Source organism: Ictidomys tridecemlineatus, chromosome 6 (genome assembly GCF_052094955.1).
Source record: "Ictidomys tridecemlineatus isolate mIctTri1 chromosome 6, mIctTri1.hap1, whole genome shotgun sequence".
Lineage (NCBI taxonomy): Eukaryota > Metazoa > Chordata > Mammalia > Rodentia > Sciuridae > Ictidomys > Ictidomys tridecemlineatus.
In genome coordinates this window covers 157,543,810-157,558,268 of record NC_135482.1, presented here as the reverse complement: position 1 = coordinate 157,558,268, position 14,459 = coordinate 157,543,810, and the positions used below count along the sequence as shown (strand labels likewise).

The window sequence follows — 14,459 nt, the reverse complement described above, 5'->3', positions numbered from 1 at the left end:
GAAACAATCCTCTTGGATATAAATACATTTTCCCCAAGTTGCCTCCTCTTTTATATCAAGTATACAGTTGAATTTGAGCCATCTCTTAGTTGACAAGATTTTATTGACATTTCCAGACTCAAGAGAAGCCAGCTGGGTCTCATCTGTCTTCATGTCTATGGTATGAGTTTGATGACCTCTTGTTCTTCCCAGATTGTCTTCAGATCTATGCATCTTACTTGAATCAGAAGCCTGATGGTTTCAAAGGACTGTCCTGTGCAGTCAGATAAAGTCCAATATAACCTAGTTCTGGTTGTTTCTCTCCCTCTCTCTAATTACATATTATACACATCTTTTGTTGGATTGCTCATAGAATCAATCACGTCTCTGGTTCCCATTCCCCTTCCTTCCTCGGTAGTTTCTCATTTTAAACATCTCTTTGTTCCATGGGTTCTGTAATTGTGGATAACTACAGTAACTGTGGCTGCAAGGATTTCTCTGTGAGGACTATCAATTAGGATAGGGACAAGGAAGCAGACAGTTGTCAATTAATTGAGAATGCCAAGAGTCTGAAAAGTCAGCCAGGGATGCTGTAAGTTAGCTTTCTGTCTGGAATATTCCTTCTGCCACAGTTTGCATCTTCATCTTGAAGATTTGGCTAAAACAGCTCATGGAGTTTTAACCCATTTTATCCTTTCAAGCTTCCCGCGCCCCCAACAACTGTTTCTTTAACCTACCCTCATTCCCTACCTTCCCCTTGCCCTTTGCATAAGCAGCTATGGTCTGGATACAGTGGTATGGCGTAAGGCCCCTAGTGCTCTATGGCGTGCTTTCTCCCACATACTTCTCTTGGTTGCACTGAGCTCCTTGAGGTCAGGGACAAGAGACCATGCCACCCTTTTGTTTATTTTATTATTATTTTATTTTTATTGAGGTGAAATTCACAGAACATAAAATTGACCAATTTAAAGTAAACAATTCAGTGACATTTAGTACATTCACAGTGTTGTGCAAGCACCATTCCTATCTAGTTCCAAAATGTTCTCATATTCCTGAAAGGAAACCCTATACCCATTTGGCAGTCATTCCCTACTCTCTTCTCCCCATAGCCTCTGGCAACTACTTCTTGTTATATTTATTTCCTTGGCACCTTGCATAGTACCTCGTTCAAAGTAATTTTTTTTTTTGCTAGAATAATGAATGGATTAAAAGTTCTGTAGGGAGAAGAACTTTTTATTTAAATTGCCTTATTCATTTATTATATTTTGGACTGACCACAAGTATCCATCTGTGTGCTGGGTTCAGGACATGGAGTAATGAACAAAATAGACATGCCTCTGCCCTCATGGAGTTTATAGTCTAACCCAGAGCTGGCTGATAATTACACTATATGATCTACACATGAAATTTAAACTTTCTAATAGCCACTTGTGTTGGCTTCCTATTGCTGCTATGAAAATTATCACCAACTAATGACTTAACAAGCTCTAACCTAAGTTTATTCTTTTTTTATTTATATATGACAGCAGAATGTATTACCATTCTTATTACACATGTAAAGCATAATTTTTCATATCTCTGGTTGTATACATAGTATATTCACACCAATTTGTGTCTTCATTCCTGTACTTTGGATAATAATGATCATCACATTCCACCATCATTAATAACCCCATGCCCCTTCCTTTCCAAACCCTCTGCCCTGTCTAGAGTTTGTCTGTTCCTCCCATGCTCTTGCTCCAATGTACATTGCCCTCAATGAGCTAAAATCAAGGTGCCAGATAGGCTACATTCCTTCTAGAGTGATAACATATTATTAATTCTTGCCACATCTGATGTGGTTTACGCAAGAGCACATCTCAGTTTAAACTAGACATATTTTCTATGCACCTGTGGCTACTGTCTTCCCTGTTGGTCAGCATAGATTTAGGAGGATAGGCAGAGATTAAAAATAATAATTTCTAGTGTGATATATGTTAAGAAAAATTGCAGTGCTCTACAAGATTGCATTCAAGGGAATCTGACCTTATTGTGAGGTGTGGGACAGTTTCCCAGAGAAAGCAAAAACCTGAGTGACAAGTGGAATGAGTCTTAAAAGCAGAGGGAGTGATTACATGCTCCCTTCCCCTTCCAGTTTAACACCTTTAAATAGCTTCTGTCGTTCTATGGCACAAGTCCACATCAAAGAATTTTTACCCATGGAAGCAGGGAAGTGATGGGATTGGGTATGCATTTCTTAGACAAGCATGTTCATAAGATACCATTTTCTTAACTCTTAATATTTCTCCATCAGTTTTGTTTGTAACTGAAGAAAATATTTTTGGTACATTATTTTTTGTCACAAGTTCACCTTAGACCATAAGGTCAGTACATTGCAATAGAACATAAATTATAATGCTTTTTTTCTTTTTAGGTTTTAGAAACATGTTATAATATATTCCTAAATTGTGCTTTTATGAATTCCCTCCTAGGCAACCTCTTAGGCACAGTGCAGGCATGTACTTTCATTCCTTTCATTCCTTACCACCAAGGTGACTGCCATACCACTTGTGGGGTCCACTTTACAGAGGAGGAACCTAGAGTCATATTTTAAGTGGCCAGATAGTCAGTTTATTGGACGAGGAGAACTACAGATGGGAATTTGCCAAATTACTGAGGAATCTTTATTTGTTCCACTGGTATTAATCCTCCTCCTGCTGTTTTGAGCCATTGGGGTAGATAGGAGCTTTTTAATAACTACCATGTAATAGCATCTTGTAATATGCTTCTCTTGAGAGGAGTGTAAGGAGGGGTAGGTCAGCAGCAAGACTAGGGGTACTAGTATTTTAGGAATAGTTAATACAGCTGACTTCAGGTGGCTGGAAGGAATACGGGGATTCTCCCAACAAAATCTGCTGTGTCGCTTAGAACTGTCCAGAGTGTGGCCGACCTATTTTCCCTGTGTCAGGAGTTGGGCCTGGAGGGCAAAGAAAGGAGCAGTGGTGTAGTTTCCTGAGATTTATCTGGTTTGTTGTATGAAAACCATGTACCTTTGGCAAACCTTCCTTTAATCTCTCACCTGGTGAACAGGTAGTGTTTTCTTCCTTTTTTAAAGAGGACTGAGACTTAAGGTACTGGATGAAGCCAAACTTGCTAATAGTCCTTCTCAAGTCTGTGCAGGTCTTGCCTCCTTCAGGAGGCTGTGTGGGTCTATTTTCATAAGGTTAAATGTTAAAGGGACAAGCAATTGATTCACTCCTTACTGGACACTTGTAATTTTTTTTTCCTGTCAAAACTTAACGTTATTTAATTATAGGTGCTTAAGATGGATTTTATATTCAGTTTTAGGTCAACTTTAGTGCAGTGAGCTTTGAGGATACATTTGGGTCTCTTTCTTTGGCATCTCTCCAGTAAGCTGTTGGTTCTTTTGCTACTGTCCCTGTCCTCTTTGACTCTGAAGGGTCCTAGAAGAGGCTTTTCCTGAGTCTTCTGGATCCAGGCTACTGTGTGTGTTCCTGACACTCTTTCTTTTCTTAGCCTTGTTTCTGTTTAGGCTCTACTTCCACAAGGGAGAAACTTCCACAAGGGAAGGAAAGAGAACATATAGCATTTGCCAGCCCATTTTCCATTCTGTTACCTTTCAGTATGACACACAGTTTCTAGAACCTTCAGCAGGCACACCTAGAGGACAGTTTGGAGTCTCCCAATACAGATGCCAATCATTGCAGGAGAGGTTGACAACCTCCATTGTCTGCACCCCACATCTCTGCAGTGAATCCATGTAGTAAACATCCCCGCAGCGGTTCCTGGGGACGTTTCCCTTCTATGATTGAGAATGTATGAGAGCAGTGGTTTCTTTTTACCAACCACTCAAGCATGAGATGTATTTAAATAGCATGGATGCCCTGACTGGGATTAAAGTTGAAAACAAAATGTGTGTTTAAGTTAGCAGTGGGAGTTTTCAAATTCTGAGTGTTCTGCCTCTCACAATTTTGGTGCATAGTGGATTACAAAGATTGAAAACTCTAGAAATAGTATTCGTGACATACACATTAAATCATTTCCACTAATGTCTTCTAAGCATTGATTTTAACCCAAAACATTAATTTTAGTGGAAACTAATGTATTGTACATTGAAGGTCAGCTAATTGAGTGGGTATATACCATTGAGCTGGTGGGCTGGAAGGAACCTTTCATTTGTAGAACTTGCTGACAATACTGCACTTTCACTAATTGGATTGGAAAAGCTGTTTGGTAGTTCTCTTTCTGAACTGTCATCTTTATAACCTTTTAGGACCCCTGCCTACCTGAAAAGTCCTTCCTTGGCCTCTTGTTATTTTCCCATCAGATTGACACATATATTATTACTTTTTAAACAGCACTTAGTCTGTCATATGGAGCATTAGCCTTGAAGATTTGCAGTCCATGCTGGAATTTCAAGGGGGAAAATTGGTTAAATGACAGGAGAAATATGGCAGTTCATGAACAAAATTCTTTCTGAGTTTCAGTTTCTGTTTTAGTCATCCATATCCCTGTCACTAACCTCATTAGGTCAAGGGCTTAGAGGCATTTTGTACAGAATTGGCATATGTTTTGGTGACAGTGGCACACATTTTAGCATCTGAACAGTGATATTCCCTCTTGTTTGGGGGAGCAGTCATTTCAAATGCTTCTGATTTTTAGCTTGAGAAATTAATACTGTGAGATGTATTTTGCCTCCGGAGGCCTTTACAGCTGGATCCTGAAGTTCATTTCTCTTCTCCCATAAGTCTGGGCCTTCCTCAAACTTCCTCCAGCAGCCGTGAAGGTCAGAGAATCTAATCAACTTCTCTGGCAGGTCTGGAGTTTGGGGTACTGTTCTTTAATTTATCCTGAAGTTACCGGGCCTCTGAGTCAAATAACAGACTACTACAGGTATAAATCCTTAAGGTACACTTCTTTATTTGAATGATAATGGAAAAAAAAATTGGCCATGTTCATATTGAACATGGACCATGGAAGGAGCATCCATAGCCCTCAGTGGGCGACTGGGGGACATACTTAGGGTGTTGTATTGCCAGCTTACATCTAGAATAGTTCATTACTACTGAACAGATGCAGCCTGAAGTAGGTCATCATTGTGGCAGGGCATGAGAATGTACACATTTCTTTATTCTTACAGAGACAACCATTGCATTTTATCCATTGCTAATTTTGATAGTGTCATACCCTCTCAGAAATAGGAATACAGGTACAATAGTGAGTCTTGGAAGCATCTAGAGGTAAAATAAAACTAGCCCCAGAGGATTCATAAAGCACTATCTCCTTGGTACATTCAAATAACTCTTTTGATGCAAAGGCATGAAATCAGAGGAAGGAGGGGAACAAGGATGCAAGGGGTTCTAATATAGGTATTTTGGGATGCTAGAAAAATTGGGTGTTAATTCATAGAGGAACATCAGTCCTGTGAAAAGAGAAGTCACTGAGATAAGAAAAATGGACAGCATGTGGACATGAAGCCATGACATTTAGTGAGTCCTTGTCATCAACATTGATTAGGATGCAAGGTTGATATTAGTTTTCCATGGTTTATGTGATTTTCTTGACCAAGCAGGGAACCTTTGGAGGAATAGTAGCAGTTAATGTCACACATGATGTTGTTTCTGGAATGTCTTATATTTTTAGTACCAATGAGATACTTCTTTGTCCCCATGTGCCTCTAAAATTTTAAAGAGAATCAAAGAATGCATAATTTATATCTGTCCCAGAGGTAACAGGGTGACTCATTGATATCTATGAAGGGATGATTTTAAATTTCATGTCTTATGCAAGAGGTGATTTTTATGTGAAAACTGTGAGAACTGGCCTCAGGGATAACCAGATAATTATCCCTCTAACAGCAGAGATAGATTCCAGAGGGACTGAAGCCGAGAGCTGTGGTAGATCAGCTATGCCCTTGTGGATCATGGTTGCCACAGTGGAGCACATGGCAACAGATGCACTGCACAAAACACATCCTGCCTCTCCCTCTGGAGAGGGCTGTTGGAGACCTTGTGTGTCTCAAAAGGCAGGTGAGCAGAGATTTCCTGTGGAAGAATCCAGGGCAAGGCTGAGTGAGATGTTTGTTTACAACAGCAGAAAAAAAAAAAATTGCTTTTTCCACTCTGATCCCCGAGGTGCTCACTGATAATCAGATGATTATCAGGAGTGCTGTGACTGCCCTGGATCATCCTTTCTATCATTGCACTAGATCCTGGAACCTTCCACACTTAAGCCCTGTGGTGTATGGAATGCTGGATTAAGGTCTTAGTGCTGTCCAAGGAGCAAGAGGGCAAAATAATATACTATTGTCCTCAGCTTGGTTAAGTCAAAGTTTTGTTCTCTGATCCAAACAATTTTTAGCATAGGTTTTAATCATTTTCTGGTTATTCATCACCCCCACCCCAGAAAGTATAGGTCCAGAGGAACAAAATCTTATAACCTAGTGGGGAAGGGGAGCTTGTGTAAGCATTGAAGGGCTGGTGGAATGCGAGAGTTTTTTTTTTTTTTTTTAAGGTTGATTTTCTATTTTGTTATTATATTTATATGTATTGGATATCCTTGTATCTATATGTTTTTGTTTATATATAGCAATTCTCATTTATCCATCAGGATATGCTCTTGATAAGCCAAAAGTCTCTTTGTATTTCTAGGAGAACTTTCTCCTTACTAGACTGTCACTGTCAATCACCTACTCCTGCTCTGCATCCTTTCTTCCTTTAGCTTCTAAGATATGTCTGACTTTTGCTCCTCCTACTTCTCTGATATGCACATGTACACAAAGCAAACAAATGTTTAAGGATTGCTGGAAGGGACTTTAGAAATTATCCACATGAACACCTTCATCTCTCAAATGAGGAATTGGAGGCCTTTTTTTTTTTTTTTTTAAATCTCTAGTTTCATAGCAGTGTGACTGAGAAAGAGGGAAAGCTATAGGCAGGAAAACCCTTTAAGAAAGGCTGTTGACGACATTGTTACCCTATATACACATATGATTATATGATTATATGTGCATATAGGGTAATAATATACATATGTTATATATGTGTATTTATATTATATGGAGCGACTCTGCACCATGTACAACCTGGAGCAACTCTACAACCAGAGGAATGAGAAGTTGTGCTCCATTTGTGTACAATATGTCAAAATGCACTCTATTGTAAAATAAATAAATAAATAAATGGAAAGGCTGTTGGAAGTATTTCAGATGAAAGGTGAGTGAATGGATGAATGAAAGAAGGAATATATTCATATTTAATGACATACAGCTATTTAGTATCTGTTATGTTTTTGTAAAGCTTCTTTTCCAAAGAGACCTCAGCCGTATTTCATAAAACCATTCATTGAAACATATTGAAACACAAATATTTATTGATTTTCTACACATATTGTAAGCTCTGGGGATTTGACTGGCCTGCACCCATGGGTGGCGGACAACATGAAGTCATTAGATTGTGCTTTCCCAGTATGCCCAGCCTCCCAATTCTCCTTGTTAGACCTCTGGATGCCAGTACTGATAGATAAGCTATTGGCTTTGAAATGAAATCTGTTTGCCTTCTTCTACCTAGCGTCAGTAGAGTGAATTTTAAAAACTTACTGATTGAGGAGATGAAAATAATAATTATACTAATAGGCACGAAACAACAAATTAGTATAAGAACTTGAATTTTGGCAGACCAAGAGAAACACAGCACTGGAGTTTTAGGACCTGCCCGAGATGAAAGAATGGTGACTGTGTCGGGGATGTGTACTTTTTTGGAGCTTGGTATCTGATTTGTGTAGCTTTCTTCTCTCAACTTGTGATCGATTTGACCCTTAGAAGTTCAAGTGGAGTGGGCCAGTCTAATGGTATTTCTGGGAGGAGGTTATCAGCCTGACGTTGGTTTGGTTAAAGTACGTTTTTTCTCTCATTTAGTGATGGAAATGGCCGGGAGACTCTCTGGCTTTCTTCTGGGGGCAGCTGACATAATGGCTGAAGACAGCTCTTCTTTGGCATAGCTAAAATTTTAAGTCAAATGTTGTGTGTTCTTAATGAATGTTGTTCTAACAGGCAGTGTGTTGCTTCCTGCGTGCTGCTGGAGAAGGTCTCTTATGTTGGGAAGGGAAAATGGCTTCTGGATTAGTCTTTGGGCACAAATCATTTGTCTGACATCTTTTATCAAAATATTGTGGCACTAGTTATGTACTACCCTATGTAACTCAAGTTTATAAATAACAGTTCCACTTGTCAAAGAATTGAGAAAAGAGTGTTATTCTATCACAAAGAAAGATTCATCGCTTAGGGATTTTTCATATTATGATTTGAAAGTATAATAGGTCCACATTTTTTGTAGCAGGGCACTTTTCTGTGGTTTTTAGAGACCCACACAGTAAACCTCTTTAAATGTCAGAAAGCTTTAAAACCCAAACAGGCTGTAGTCTCATTAGAGAGCAGTCTGGCTAGAATTCACAAATTGAAATATTCTGCCATAAAGTTTATTGTAAACGAAATGCAAGGAAAAGGCATATGTGTGCGATTCAATAACTATCAAGCTTGGGGTTTCTAGGTTGTTGAATGCAAAGATATTCAAAGTTACATGATCATACCCTGACTCATGTTATCATGATTTACAAATCTAATTTATACATTCTGTATCTCATTCTTGCAGACAGTGGGGAGGGAGCAGTGTAGTCTTAGATCCAGCAATGATCCCTCCTCTGCAAAAACCCCTCTCTGTACCTTGGTACCTTTCCTTTAAATTATGAATGTTTGTGATTCTCATTCAAAATGGAGGTAAAATGATCTTTGAGAGTTACATTAATCATTTCAAGTAATTAAAAAAAATTTTTAACAAATGCCTCTTGGCAAGCAGTATATTTATTGGATATGCTTTTGTTCATTTTAAAACATTAAATATTTAAAGCTATATAGAAACGCTAGATAAAAGGGAGAGTGATCGAATTCATCAGGCTGGAGATCACCTTTTCTAAAAAACAATGATAGAGGTAAAATGAGATTAAAAAATAAATGCTGATTCGGAGAAAAAGCTCTTGATGCTGACATTGTATAAAAATATGTTATTTTGCTAACTCTTCAAAGTGTAATGAATATGTTCTGATACCTTCCTGTTAAGCATTTTGTGACCTGGTTTTTACTCCAAGCTTTTCAGGCCACTAATTGTGGTTTTAGTTGTATTGTTTTTTCCCTCCATCCATTTTAGTGAGTTTTAAAAAGTTTGTGGAGGGACCAATCAGAATTGGCATAAAGGCATTTTATTCAAATTTTGAAGGAACAAATTGATTTATTGGATGGAGTGACATTTTCCATTGGTTGTCTCTCCTTTTAAAAGGTCAGATTGTTCAGCTTATTCTTATTTTTGATGGTCTGGAGCTGCATTGAAAAAATAATAATAGGCAGGACTTTAGCCACAAGAATTGCCAAAAAGTAAACCAACTCCAAAAATAATAATCACATACCTTTACATTTTACACTAGTTTATAATTTGCAAAGCACTTTCACATCCATGAACATTTAAAATACAAATATAGTTCAGTAAAATATTAAACTTGCCAAAGACCTATACTGTGGGCTTTACATCATTATTTTTTAAATTTTTTTAAGAGAGAGAGAGAGAGAGAGAGAATTTTAATATTTATTTTTTAGTTTTTGGTGGACACAACATCTTTGTTTGTATGTGGTGCTGAGGATCGAACCCAGGCCTCACGCGTGCCAAGAGAGCGTGCTACTGCTTGAGCCACATCCCCAGCCCCGGCTTTACATCATTCTAATGAAATATCTGAGATAAATTCATTTATAAAGAGAAAGTTTTTATGTTATGGTTTATGTTTTGGTCTAGTCCATGATTAATTGGCCCCATTGTTTGGGGTTTTTGATGAAACAGCACCTCATGGCCTGAGTATGTGGTGGATCAGAACTGCTCACATCACAAGGTGGGGAGTCCAGGGAGAGGAACAGGTTAGGGTCCCACAGTACCTTTCAAGGGCACACACCCAGTGACCTATAGACCTCACATTAGGCTCCACCTATTAAAGGCTCCACCACCTCTCTTGCCTCTGTGGGGACTAAGCCTTTTAACACAGGGGCCTTTGAAGGCCATTTAACTTTGAAACCATAGCATAGAACTTGCCTTCTGAGAGTGGGGACAGCATCTTATAATTTTCTTTTCTTTGTTAATATTAGTCCAGGTAGTTCCATGATCTTCTAGCCTTAGCTTTTTGTCCTTCATAAATCACAGTTTATTTCACAAATAAACAGTGTTCTTTCTGTATTATTGCAAATGTACTAAAAAAATTCTATCAAAACATAGACACAGTGTTGACATTGAGAAAATAATACTTTGTATAGTCCAAATCCAGAAATAAAATACATTATTTACCCTGGGGGGCCCATATTCCTTAGAAGTACTAGTAAAATAGAGTTCATGTGATATAGCAAGTAAAATTCATTGGCCTAGGCATTCATTGATGGTTTGCCTTATGATGACTATACTTGAAATCTTCAAAATGCCTAGAATTTGTGGCCAAGTTCATTTGAGTTTTACCCCTCACAACCATGGAATTATCATGCTTTTCAAGAAAGCATTATGATCTCATTGAGAAATTTCAAAAAATCTAGTGTCAAATACAAATGAGCATATTAACTCATGCTAATTAATAACAAATGGGGAAAAAATGTAAACACTAACCTCCCCAGAGCAACTTACTTATATCCAGAATCTGTATAAGAAAACACAATTTTTGTAGCAAAAACATTTAAAACTTGGCTCAGGAAAGCAGACATTTCTTAAACTTCCTATTCTTAATTATCATCAGTCACAAGTTATTTTGCTACTGTAATATGTATGGTAGTTATAAAGATCAAGCATTTAAAAACAAGGCCAACAAATAAAACTGAAAAGCTCATTAAAATTGCTATAACAGGTGAGAATCATTTTCTATCAGTTGGTGGTTTTACTTCTCAGTGATCCTAAGGGACATTTACTGTGATGTCATGTTTTCATTTGTCTGTTTGTTTTCTAGCATAAAGGTTGATGAAGTGCCAGCAGCTCCTAGTTCTCCTAGTCTTGGTATGTGCCTACCCTGCCCATGGATTTTTCTTTCTTTCTTTTCTTTTTTCTTTCTTTCTTTTTTTTTTTTTTTTTGCCATCCCCATGTGATTTTGACTAGTGTGCTAATTTGGAAGCTCACAGACAAAAAAAAAAAAAAAAAAATAAGGAAGATTCTGCTAACAATGGATGGAAATCCCCCAGTCCCCAAAGTGTGTCTTTGTGGGTACTGGAGCTGTAAACCCTTTGGTGACTCCACACCCAAGCCTTTCAGTGTCCTCCATTTAGCTCTTGGGATCCCAAGGTCCCACTCTGGATCCATGTGGCCCCAGGCCCACACATTTTTGTTTTGTGAACTAAGGTTCTACTACGTCTCTCAGCCCACAGAAAGAAGGGGGAGATGTGTGTTTCATGTTCAAAGCTGGACTTCAGAATTCCTTTTGGCCTAGAACCTGAGTCCCTGGCTTGCTCCCTGGGTCCTCCCTGTTTCTGGCTGGCCGGCCTTCCTCTCATTCTATGAACTTGCCAAGCAGGCTCTTCCCAGCCTGCTCTTGCTCTTGCTCTTGCTCTTGCTTGGCCCTTTGCCTGGGACGTCCTGCCACTTATCTTCTATCTCATCATTCAGCTCTCAATCCAGATGTCACTTCCTCAGAGCAGCCTGTCCCATGACAGCACCTCTTTTGTTTTTGGGAAGTCCTCTCCTTCGCTGTTTATTTTTATGCTGTGTCCATTGTCCCTGTGCTTCCCCACACTAGCAGAAGCCCTATGAGAAGAGAGACCTTGCTGATTTTTCCTCACCTTCCCCTCTCTTAGAGCTTGGAAGGGACTGGTGGTGGGCATTTATCAGACACACACTGAGTGACAAGATGTGACAGACAGCAGTGCCTCTGCTTCCCCATCACAGCACGCATGGTCAGGGCCTGCAGAGACCAGCCTGGAAAGTTGTCCATCCTCTAGGGCAGCTTTTCTTTTCAAATATTTGCCTTGGAGATAAACTTCTGGAACATAACTTTCTTAAGTTAAGAATTAATGCTACTTCTCTGGTAACAGCTGATTCAGTTTACTAATTGAGAGCAAAGAATAAGTAAACACTATCTTATTTAAATAAACAGAAAGAGTCTGAGATGTTTGAGAGGCTAACTCTTTGGCAATCTACATTTTTAAGTATTCCCAGCTATCTAGATGTACTCACCCTGTGCCTCCACAGTCCCTGAAGTCCACAGTTTTTCTGTTAAGGCATTCTCCTACTTTGGAAAGTACACAAAACTTCCTTGTGCTTATTTTAGGCCTCCTACTAAAATTCTGTCTACCTCTTGTTGCATTTCTTGACTGCTCCTTGGGGGCTCCCTTTTCTATGATTGTTAGTACTTGCTGATGCACTTGGTGCATGCCAGTGGCATAAAATGCCACATGTATGCAGGCACTGCTCTGTATAATAACTTCTTTCAACTATAGCAGTCCTCTGATGTTACTGCTTTCATTATTCCAACATATTGTATCTGTCCACATCTTATGGATAAGGAATCTGAGGCCAGAGAGGTTATCCACCAGCCCTGGGTAATATAGTCACCTGCATGGAGGGTCAGGATTTGCTCAGGGACCAGGCTCCAGGACATGTTCCGCCTCCCCATCTGCTCATCTGCACAAGCACAGGGGAGCTCTCTGTTGGCTGGGCTGGTGCCTTGGCACTTGGTGCATGCCAGTGGCAAGGACAGTAAGTGCCCTACACAGAGCATCCCCCAGTTGGTATGAGGATAAGAGGGAGCATGCAGGATCTTAGAATATAAGCTGTAGGTAAACACTGTTGAAGATACAAAAGGAATCCCAGGAAGTTGCTGAATTTTTTCAACAATAAAATAATAATTCTCTAGATCTGCCTTTTGGTTACATACTTTGTTCTGTCCCTCCAAGAATTGTAAGTCAAGAAGCAGGACAACAAATAAAAGAGTGGCTTTTGAGCAGCTTCCAGGAAAAGGTGCAAGTACTCTGGGGTGGGAATCCCTACTGAGAATAAGAAAAGCTGCTGCCAGGAGAGATGAAGGCATTACAGAAGGCCTCTGTGGCTTTGTGAAACTTGAGGGAGTTTTCACTAATTAGTCCTGTGACCTTGTTACTTAAGACAAGCATGAACACCTGATCAGAACACCTCCTGGCTGGCAGCATGCAGCCTGTTTTACAGTTACTAATGCGCTGTCTAAAATGCCTTCTCTTCTAGAGACTGTCCCACTCCTGAACAAAGCAAAGCCAGTTGTTTTAGTCAGCATTTTTGCTGCCATGACCAAAAGACCTGATAAGAACAGTTAGAGGAGGGCTCATGGTTCAGAGGTCTCAGTCCATAGATAGCCAGCTCCTATCTATGGGCCCAAGATGAAGCAGAATGTCATGGCAGAAGAGTGTGGCAGAGGAAAGCCCCTCAGGACATCACAGGAGGAAGCAGAGAGCTCTGCTCACTAAGCACAAAATGTGTACTTGAAAGGCATGCCCTCCCAATGACCCACCCCCTCCAGCCACACCCCACCTCTCTACAGTTACCACCAAATTAATCCCTATCAGCAGGTTAATGCACCAGATAGGTTAGGCTCTCATAACCCATCCTTTCATCTCTAAGCTTTCTTGCATTGTCTCACACATGAGCTTTTGGGATATACCTCATATCTAAACCATAACACCAGTAGATAAATGGAAAATTAGGAAAAGTATTTGCAGGATACGATATGTGAAGAGATGAGTACTAATTTCCTTGTTAAACAAGAGGCACATATGTATCAATCAATTAAAAAGAAATAATCCATGGGCTGGGGTTGTGGCTCAGTGGTAGATAACTTGCCTAGCACAATGTGAGGCAGTGGGTTTAATCTTCAGCACCACATAATAAATAAATAAATAAATAAATAAATTTATATTAAAAGGTAATTCAATAGAAGAAAATATGGAAAGAATATAAATGGACAGTTCAAAAAATACAGTGGCTGACAAACATTAATGATGTTAGTGATGGAAACAAAATTAAAATAGGACAGTATTTTTCAATTATCAGTTGAAGACAGTTGATGCTATTCAGTAATGGTGTGAAGCTGTCATGCTGTTTGAAGGATTGTAGATGGAGAAAATATTTCTTGGTGGTGTTTTAGTTCAAATACAGGAAAATATATTTTATATTTTTTGTTGTAGTCAAAACTTAGAACTAATCAAAAAGTACACTGATAGGTATATGGATATTGTTAGTGTACCTATTCAGTAGAATACAATGTTGCCATTCTATGCCAGTTATGCGGAATAATGATATATGAATATCATACATAGTATAAGCTCCTCTGGATAAAAAATGTGTTTCCATATAGTTTAAGTATGTATCATAAAATATTCACATGTGTAAATATGCAGATACACATTTTTGTATATGCAAAGGCTGTACATGAAACAGTTTCTGGTCCT

General features: G+C 39.0%; 1 protein-coding gene across 8 annotated transcripts in view; it reads left to right on the top strand.

Moving 5' to 3' along the window:
* The window catches only part of Enox1 (ecto-NOX disulfide-thiol exchanger 1), a 521,454-nt gene that overhangs the window by 172,841 nt on the left and 334,154 nt on the right, over positions 1–14,459 (top strand). The window contains exon 1 of one of the 8 annotated variants that reach the window (XM_078015931.1): positions 11,027–11,045. The exons of the other annotated variants lie outside the window; for them this stretch is intronic. The gene's annotated coding sequence lies outside the window, so the exon portion shown is untranslated. Of the gene's footprint in view, positions 1–11,026; positions 11,046–14,459 lie in introns of those variants that run through there. 8 annotated transcript variants of the gene reach the window in all.